Raw genomic sequence first — 9,053 nt, 5'->3', positions numbered from 1 at the left:
TTCCTGCCTTCCTGCCTTCCTGCCTTCCTGCCTTCCTGCCTTCCTGCCTTCCTGCCTTCCTGCTTTCCTGCCTTCCTGCCTTTCTGCCTTCCAGATTTCATGTGTCTTGAGTGTTGCCCAGATAGTTTTAATAATTAAAGGGTGGTGTTTTCAAAATATTATAATGCAAATTTGGCTGAAAAATGTATTCTATCTAGATATTAGTACATTTCAGTATAAATTTAAACAACTAAAATCTAGACAACATTATAAAAATTAAGTTTTTACTCCTCCTTGCTACAGATTTTTTGGGGGATAAAAGTTGTAGAGAAGGAAGTACAGGAGTAGATTGCTCAGATTTATAGTAGAATTAAAAAAAAATAAGATATGTAAAATGTTCCTATCCATTTTTTCTTTTTTCATATTCCTTGCAGTGCTATATTTTTCAGAACGTTGTTAATATTTCTTACATGATGCTATAGAATCCTCATAGCTAATACAGTATCAGTTTATAGACTATATTTGATCATTTCTCCTTGCTAAGTAGCTGTAGTATTTTCCTATATTAAGTTACAATGAATAGAAACACTCATTTCTTTTAATAATCCTTAGGAAAATGTTCTTAAGTGTCATTACTTTGCTGGTGTAAGAATATTAACATGAACTTTGGAGTACATGGTAAAAACATTTTCAGAAATTATCATCAATTTTCACACTACTAGCATAGTTATTTTTGCTTTGTATACTTTAAAAATTCTTTTAAGTTTGATTATTAAATAAATTAGCAATTAATTGTGAGGTCTATAATTTTCAAGTTTTGTTGTTCTACTGATTTTTTTTATGAATGCATACTTCTTATTTTTGAGTATTATTTGTTTTCCCGAATATATTTTATTTGCTTTCTTTCTCTGATTAGGTTTACATATTATTAAGAAAGAATAAATTTCTGCTGAAAAAAATCTGTTTGTCTTTTCTTTGGTTATACTGATTTTCTCATTTTTATCAAGATTATAAATGATCACAAGTTCCTGCAAGGTCTTCTGTTGAATAGTTCCTACAATTCTTCCTGACATGCAAACTGTAGGGAATTTCCCTATTTAGTTATTAATCTTTGGCTTTGTTGGAAAGGCATATGATGAAAGGATCTTTAATAAATTTCATTAACTTTGAAATAGTTGCAGCGGTTATATAATTATGTACTGTCTTTACTGATGTCACTGGGATGAATTAAAATTAAAAATTTCTTAGCGGGAATTCCAGTATAAATTCAAAGTGCTGAACAGCTCACTGAAATTTATAGTTTTTCCTTCTGCAACTTGACAGTTTTTAACTATAAATATGAAGTACTGTGTCTAAAGTCCACCCTTCCCAAGGTGACAACATGAAATATGACTCTGTGGAGATAGTCCTTGGTCTTAATCAAAGAGATAATGCTTGATGTTTCTTTTTCTTTTTTTTAAACTGAGGTTTTTTTTTTTAATTTATTTTTTATTTTCTTTATATACATTGGCAATCACCCGCTATGTATGTCTGTGGGCTGGTTTCAAATCCCTTGGTACTGAAATTCCAGACAGTTGTGAACTTACATGTGGGCACTGGGATTTGAATCCCTATAATTTGGAATAGTCAGTGCTCTTACCCTATCCCTGAGTCATCTCGCCAACCTTAATGGGGTTCTTTGTTTGTGTTTCTAGACAGAGATTCAAATTCAAAGCTTTGTATATGGGATTCAAATGCTCTTAACATCATGCTACATCTTCTGTCCTTTAACATGCTCATCAAGTTGTGCTTAAAGTATTAATATTTATTTTCACATAATAAATTTTCAACCATCTGATTGAAGACATTTGGTCTATGAATTTGTACAGACAGTAACTTTGGAATCTTTATTTTATGTAGAAAAGAATAATATCATTTCTCAGTTGTGTAAGAATTTGAGAAGAGTGATCATTAAACACTTAGATATGATGTTGCCAGTTTGTCACTCAGAAATCAGCTTAGGGAATGCACTGTGTAGATATGGCTGTATCTCTTCCACATCCCCCATTAGCATCAACATTTCCAGTTTTGATGTTCACTTAAGGGAGTCAACTAGAATGTATGTCTTCACTCATCCTAACCTACTTTCATTTAATCTTGGGCTTTTTTTTTTAGAACATCTTCTGATATCTAAAATAAGACGTAAGAATATACAGCATGTGTGTGGAAGCCAAGTCTTAAAATTACTTGCAAACCAGTATCCACAGAGAACAAAGCAAAATACGTGTAATCTGTAAAATAATTAGCAAAGGTCTGTGAGAAGTTAGTGAGGATTATGTCCATACCAATTAGCAGTGCTGAATTTCCCATTTTCTAAACCTTAGATTTTATGAGCTGAACTTACTGTCATTAGTCATTCATGGAGAGTAAATGAGTGCCAAGTCCTTTAATGTTAAAAGCTGATTTGCAAAAAGAATCCATATGATTCATATTTGGTTTAATTAATTTAATCGAGGAAATCAATTGAAGAGAACTAAGATGTTCAATTTCATACATTTAGATGAGCAAACATAAGGGTCACAATGTACACTGAGGATCTGTCAAGGCACACAGATTCAAAAGTTTTGGATTTCCAGCTCTTATGGTGATACAGGTTAACTTAAAGAAGATGAGATTGAGCATAGAGGTTCTGTCACCTGAACTAAGAATTGGGACTTCTGTGTGTAGAACTAAAATTCTGAGATTTTCCTAGAATACTCTATTGGCATTGCTACCTTAGGCTATTGCTTCTATGTTCACATTCTATCTCTTTGAGTTTGTACTCAATGAGTCAGTACTCAGTACTGACTGCATTTTTATTGTTCTCTCTCTCCTCTTCAGGTCAACATTTTTATATTCATTATGTGTGGAAATTATAATTATTTATCATACCTGTGTAAGATGAATATTTCTCATATTGATAGAATGTATCAAAGTTACATAATCTGGTTTTATGTGAAGTTCCTTGATCCATTTAAATATGACCTTAGTACAAGGAGACAGGAATGGATCAATTCGCATTCTGCTACATGATAACTGACAGTTGTGCCAGCACCATTTGCTGAAAATGCTGTCTTTTTTCCACTCAATGGTATTAGCTCCCTTGTCAAAGATCAAGTGACCATAGGTATGTGGGTTCATTTCTGGGTCTTCAATTCTATTCCATTGGTCTACTTGTCTGTCGCTATACCAGTACCATGCAGTTTTTGTTTGTTTGTTTGTTGTTTTTTGTTTTTTTTGTTTTGTTTTGTTTTTATCACAATTGCTCTGTAGTACAGCTTTAGATCAGGCATGGTGATTTCACCAGAGGTTCTTTTATTATAGAGAAGGGTTTTTGCTATCCTAGGTTTTTTGTTATTCTAGATGAATTTGCTGATTGCCCTTCTAATTCGTTGAAGAATTGAGTTGGAAATTTGATGGGGATAGCATTGAATCTGTAGATTGCTTTTGGCAAGGTAGCCATTTTTACTATATTGATCCTGCCAATCCATGAACATGGGAGATCTTTCCATCTTCTGAGATCTTCTTTAATTTCTTTCTTCAGAGACTTGAAGNTCTTATCATACAGATCTTTCACTTCCTTAGTTAGAGTCACACCAAGGTATTTTATATTATTTGTGACTATTGAGAAGGGTGTTGTTTCCCTAATTTCTTTCTCAGCCTGTTCATCCCTTGTGTAGAGAAAGGCCATTGACTTGCTTGAGAGTTTCATTAGTCATGTTGCTCTACAGAGTAATAGAACACCGACTAAGACTGTTGGATTAGTTTCACTTGCATAAACATATGTTGAACCATGCTCACATCTTTAGGTTAAAGTCAATTTGATCTTAGTGGATAATTTTATTGATATGATATTAAAAATCATTCTCTGCTCCAGGATGGTACTGACCAAAGTGGATGAGGATCTCCAATGTCAATTGTGAATCAAGGAAATGGCACACAGAAAAAAAAGAAAAAAAGAAAAAGAAAAGAAAAAAAGAAAAACAATAACAGGTAAAAGATGCATATATGAGTATACATATGTATGAGTCTGTCTCCGTGTATATGAATATATGAATTGGGTATGTGTGTAGTATATACAATGTGTTGTATGAATGACTGTCCTCCATACCAAGTGACCAGAATCATGGGAAATTCAGCTACACTCTCTTGTATATTCCATAAATACTGAGCTTGGTGACTCTTTACCCACCTCATGGAGGGGTGAGTATTCAGATTTTCCTTACCAGCTGCTGGATGTAACTCTGCCTTATTTGCATGTTGCCATGGAGAGGTGCTAGAGTATATATGCTGAGAATGGGAGAAGGGTGCCCCTTCTATGAAGCTATGGGGCAGCCTTAATACCTTCTGTGTAACCCTTTTCAGGCTTTGTCTGCTTGGGGAGGAGCACCTACACAGCTAAATAAAACTCATTAAGCAACTTTGCAAGGAGCCATAGCCTCAGTCATGGCCTTGTGGATATTTTCTAGCTTACATAAAAAATCCTGAGAGAACATTTGTGGTCATAACAGTAAAAATGTTTGTGGGTAAAGATGACATTGTGACTGTTGGTTCCAGGAGCTGAAGATTGGCACCTGACTTTTAGAGGGCCCCCGGGCTCTTCCCCACCTCCCTTGAAGCCTCCCCTTGCTTATGCTTATATTGCCACTCCTGAAAAAAGTTTTCAGAGCTCGATCAGTATGATTGACTTGTTCTCATTCTTTGTGTCTCTTTTCCTCCCACTCTCTCACTCCCTTGCCCTGGGTGCCCGCTGATTACCCCTGCAGGTCTGGACAAACTGGCGCACAAACTGGCACCCAACTTGTGTCTCTGCATCTGGGGTCTGAGAGAGATCATGCTTCCCATTGGGTTGCTGCTTTGTCAAGAGATGAGTGATGACCCTCACTGGGTTGCCACTTTGTCAAAAAGTGAGTGAAGGCACTCACTGAACTGCCACTTCTTTAGGAAGTGAGTGAAGGTTCACTCTGGACAATTGTCTCTTCAGGAGGTGAGTGAAGGTGCACACTGGAACACTGCTTCATTAGGAGTGAGTGAACATCCACACAGAGATCACTGCACTGTGAGACTGATCCAAGAAAGGTAAGAAGAGTGGCTAGACTATGGGTCTATAAGATTAAGTAAACATGAATTGTTTTAAGGGATCTCCAGAAGACAGGAGGCATACGGGTTAAGAAAATTTGTTCACAGCCAGGAGTTGTTCCAGGTGGAGAAATAGGGTTTAAAATAAAATAAAATAAAGCAAATGGGTAAAAAACAAAGCTACAAACAGAAAAATAATAGATGTTAGAAAAATATTTTAGCTCAAGTACATTTATGTTGTTCTTAATTCACAGAAATTGGAATGGTAAATGTATAAATGAAAGAATTAGACAAGTTGAGGAGTAATTCGGAAAGTTAGAAAAGCAGGGCACTGGGGAGCAACTATCAGTAGCTACCACTGTGCCTCCTCTCCCTTCTCTGGCAGAATTCCCAGAAGAAAAAGTTAAAGAGTTAGACTTTGAACATGAGAGAGAGGGGGAAAATAGGTTTCAGAAAAGCGATGAATGAGCTAGAGAAAGTACCCAAGGAGCTAAAGGGTTCTGCATCCCTATAGTAGGAACAATGATATGAACTAACCAGTATCCCCAAGAGCTGTGTCTCTAGTATCATATGTGGCAGAGGATGGCCTAGTTAGCCATCAGTGGGAGGAGAGGCCCTTGGTATTGCGAAGATCATATACCCCACTACAGGGTAATGCCAGGACCAGGAAGCAGGAGTGGGTGGGTTGGGGAGCAGGGTGGGGGGTGTAGGGGGATTTGGGGATAGAATTTGAAATGCAAATGAAGAAAATATCTAATAAAAAAGAAAAGTAGTTAAATCCTGTTTGTGACCTTTTAGCAAAAGAGAAGAAAAATGGAAATAAGCTATTTCATAGCTCTCCTAGGGACAGGAGGAAATTGGAAGATGTCCTGCTTCCTCTCTGGCTCCTATGGAGATATTCTTAGTTCTGGTTAGGATATCTGTGTTCCTTTGAGACATCATCATATGCTATTTCCTTTCTGTCTACTGACTGTCCTTGGTGCACCAATTTGTCCATATGTCTGTCAATTTATGTTTGTTTTTGTTTTGTTGTTTGAATGATTGTTGTTTTGTGTTTCATGTTGAAAAGCAATTGTTAAAACTTTATCTACTGGCTGTCCATCCTTTGACTTAGCTTAACTTGTTTAAAAGGCAGTCTCAGTTTGCAGAGCAGAAACTGATAAGTTACACTGCACTGTGGCTAGGAGTCAAGTACAGCTGGAAAAGCCCTGCTAGAGGCTGACTATCTACGCAAGCAACTCTTAAAGGGGCCAACATCTTTTTGCTTGTAACAGAAAGTTAGCTTAAAACTGGTAACTCAGAGTTGGAGTCATTCTAAACAACATGTGGCATGAGCCAACCCAGGAAAACAGGTCTTTAAAGATACTTCTAAATTGGGGTAAAATTTTGTGTAATTATTATTCTAGAAACTAGACTTAAAGGATAATATTTAAAACAATGTTTTCTTAATGAGGTATTAAAAGCTGCACTGTTATGCACTCATATCTAAGAATTGACAGCCAAACTTTGTAATGTTAAAGTGATGATTTTGGTATTGATTTTAAAGAGAATAGATTGTTTAAAATTGGGTTTTGCTTTCCAAAAGTTATGGATATATTCTAATATTGCAAAAGAAACTTAAAAATTATGGTTAAAATTGCCAGTGTTCCATTGATTGCAGTGTGTAGTTTGATCACAAGCTCAGGATTTTTAACTTACCCATATATTGTAATTGGGATGATTACAAGAATTTATGAGAACACTAATGTAGCTCCTTGCAGCCATCTTGCCATTCAAAGCAAAGACAGACTTATCTGGATATATTCATCTTTGTGCAGAAATGGACCCTCATACAATCAGTTTGGGTATGGTTTCTGCCTTGCAGGGGATTACAGTACAAGAATGCTTTCACAGCACTAAGGTTATAAGGAATGTTTTAAGAATATATCTTCTTAAGAAAGAATGTCGAAAAATTAGAGGCATGGACAGTCAGTGGAATTGTTCCCCTGGAATCTGTCCTCACTGCAGAAGGGATAATCTTTGGGCCAGGACTCTGGAAATATGCTCAGATTAAAAAAATATTTAAATTTAAGCTGATGCAAACCTCAGAGCAGCCTTAGTGAGGCTTGTGTGGCATTACTTTTGTTTTGCAAACCCTGCTTAGGGTAGTTTTGGGACCTCACCTCTCCTTGACTCCTGGGATTTATTTTTAAGCCAAAACAACATTATTATAGATCTATCCAGGTGTTGTTCAAAATAAAGTTTAAACTTAAGAAATATGAAATGTCAATGAGGCTGTGGAACTTCTAAAGGCATTAAAATCTGGCCTGTCTACTCCATATAGAGGAGAGGAAGCTTCAATAAACAATTGTTATCAATTATAATCAATGGCAATCAAACATTAGATGCTTATTTTAGTTATTGTTTCTCAATGTGCCCACAGCAATTCTTTGGTAAAAGAGAACATTAATGTGGAATCATCTTTCTTCTTCTCCAAGTAAAGTTTTAACATTCTATTATGAAGCTGTTGTGCTGATAATCAAGAATTGTAAGATAAAATCGTGAAGATTTTTAAAAAATTCATAAAAACCTGATGAGATGTCTATTTCTTATCTCAAAGAGCAGTTAAATTGGTTATTGCAGAATATTGATATTTAGTCTATTGCATAGTAAACATTTAGGTAAAATTGATCATCATTATACAAAAGATAAATTGTTAAAAATTGCTTCTATGCATGCTTTTGTATTTCCTGTCAATTTATGCATGCATCCAATAAAGAATACATCTACTTTATTTACAAACAGCTCTTCTATGTGTTTGGATTACATGTTTATTCTTTTGAGTTTCCTCCTGCTTCAGCAAGATAATTAAGTTGTTTGCTGTAGCTAGAGTTTTGAAATCTTGAAAAATCAAGCAAGTGGAGACATTCTTAAAGGATATTATAAAATAGTAGTAGATTTGAAAGATTGTTTTTTTCCTATTCCTTTGCATTCTCAGAATTATGAAAGATTTGCTTTCAGTGGACTTTCTATTAAAGAGCCAATGAAAAGGTATCAATGGATAGTTCTTCCTCAAGGCATGGCTAACAGTCCTATATTATGTCAAAAATTTGTGGCACAAGCCATTTATCCTAATAGCCATAACCAATAATATACATTATACATTACATTGATGGTAACTTATTAGCAAGGAAAGATCCTCAGGACTTGTTATAGAAATTTACAACAGGAATTATCTGACAAAGGATTACAAATAGCTCCAGAAAAAGTGCAAACTCAAGATCCTTATAATTATTTAGGTTTTAGGTTTACAGATCAAGCTGTTTTTCCTCAGAAAATAATTATTTGTAGGGACAATTTTAAAACTTTAAATGACTTTCCAAAGCTATTAGCTGATAGTACTTGGATTTGTGCTCATTTAAAGCTTACTACAGGAGAATTAAAACCCTTATTTATATTCTTAGGGGGAGTGCTGATCCTACCTCTACTCAAGTTTTAACTTCAGAAAGGTTGTTGGCCTTACAACAAGTAGAAAGAACTACTTAATAACAATTTGTTACTTATATAGATTATTCTTTGCCTTTACATTTGTTGATTTTTAATATGACTCATACACCTACAGGACCTTTTGAGGTCAATTGCCTCTGTCTGTAGAATTTGTCACACAGATCCTACTGGAGGCCGTGTGGCTGAAAACACCATTCTAGCTAGAAAAAATCCTATTTATATTGATCATGTAAGAGCTCTTTTTGATCTTCCTGGACCTTTAGCTGCAGCAATGATTTTATTGACAAAGCTTTGATAGGAGAAGCTTTAGTTTTAGATCCTATTGTTTTGGCTAAATGTGGTCACTATAAAATTCATCTTTCTAGTCATATCTAAAAGTTCCTACATAATATTGCTAAGGAGCAAACTAGAATGATTTTAAAGTAATGTCCTGACTGTCTTACATTGTCTTAAGTTCCTCATTTAGGGGTTAGTCCATGAGGCCTTATGCC

The sequence above is a fragment of the Mus caroli genome, unplaced genomic scaffold (genome assembly GCF_900094665.2).
Source record: "Mus caroli unplaced genomic scaffold, CAROLI_EIJ_v1.1 scaffold_12059_1, whole genome shotgun sequence".
Classification (NCBI taxonomy): domain Eukaryota; kingdom Metazoa; phylum Chordata; class Mammalia; order Rodentia; family Muridae; genus Mus; species Mus caroli.
Note: the sequence above shows the minus strand (reverse complement) of the source record.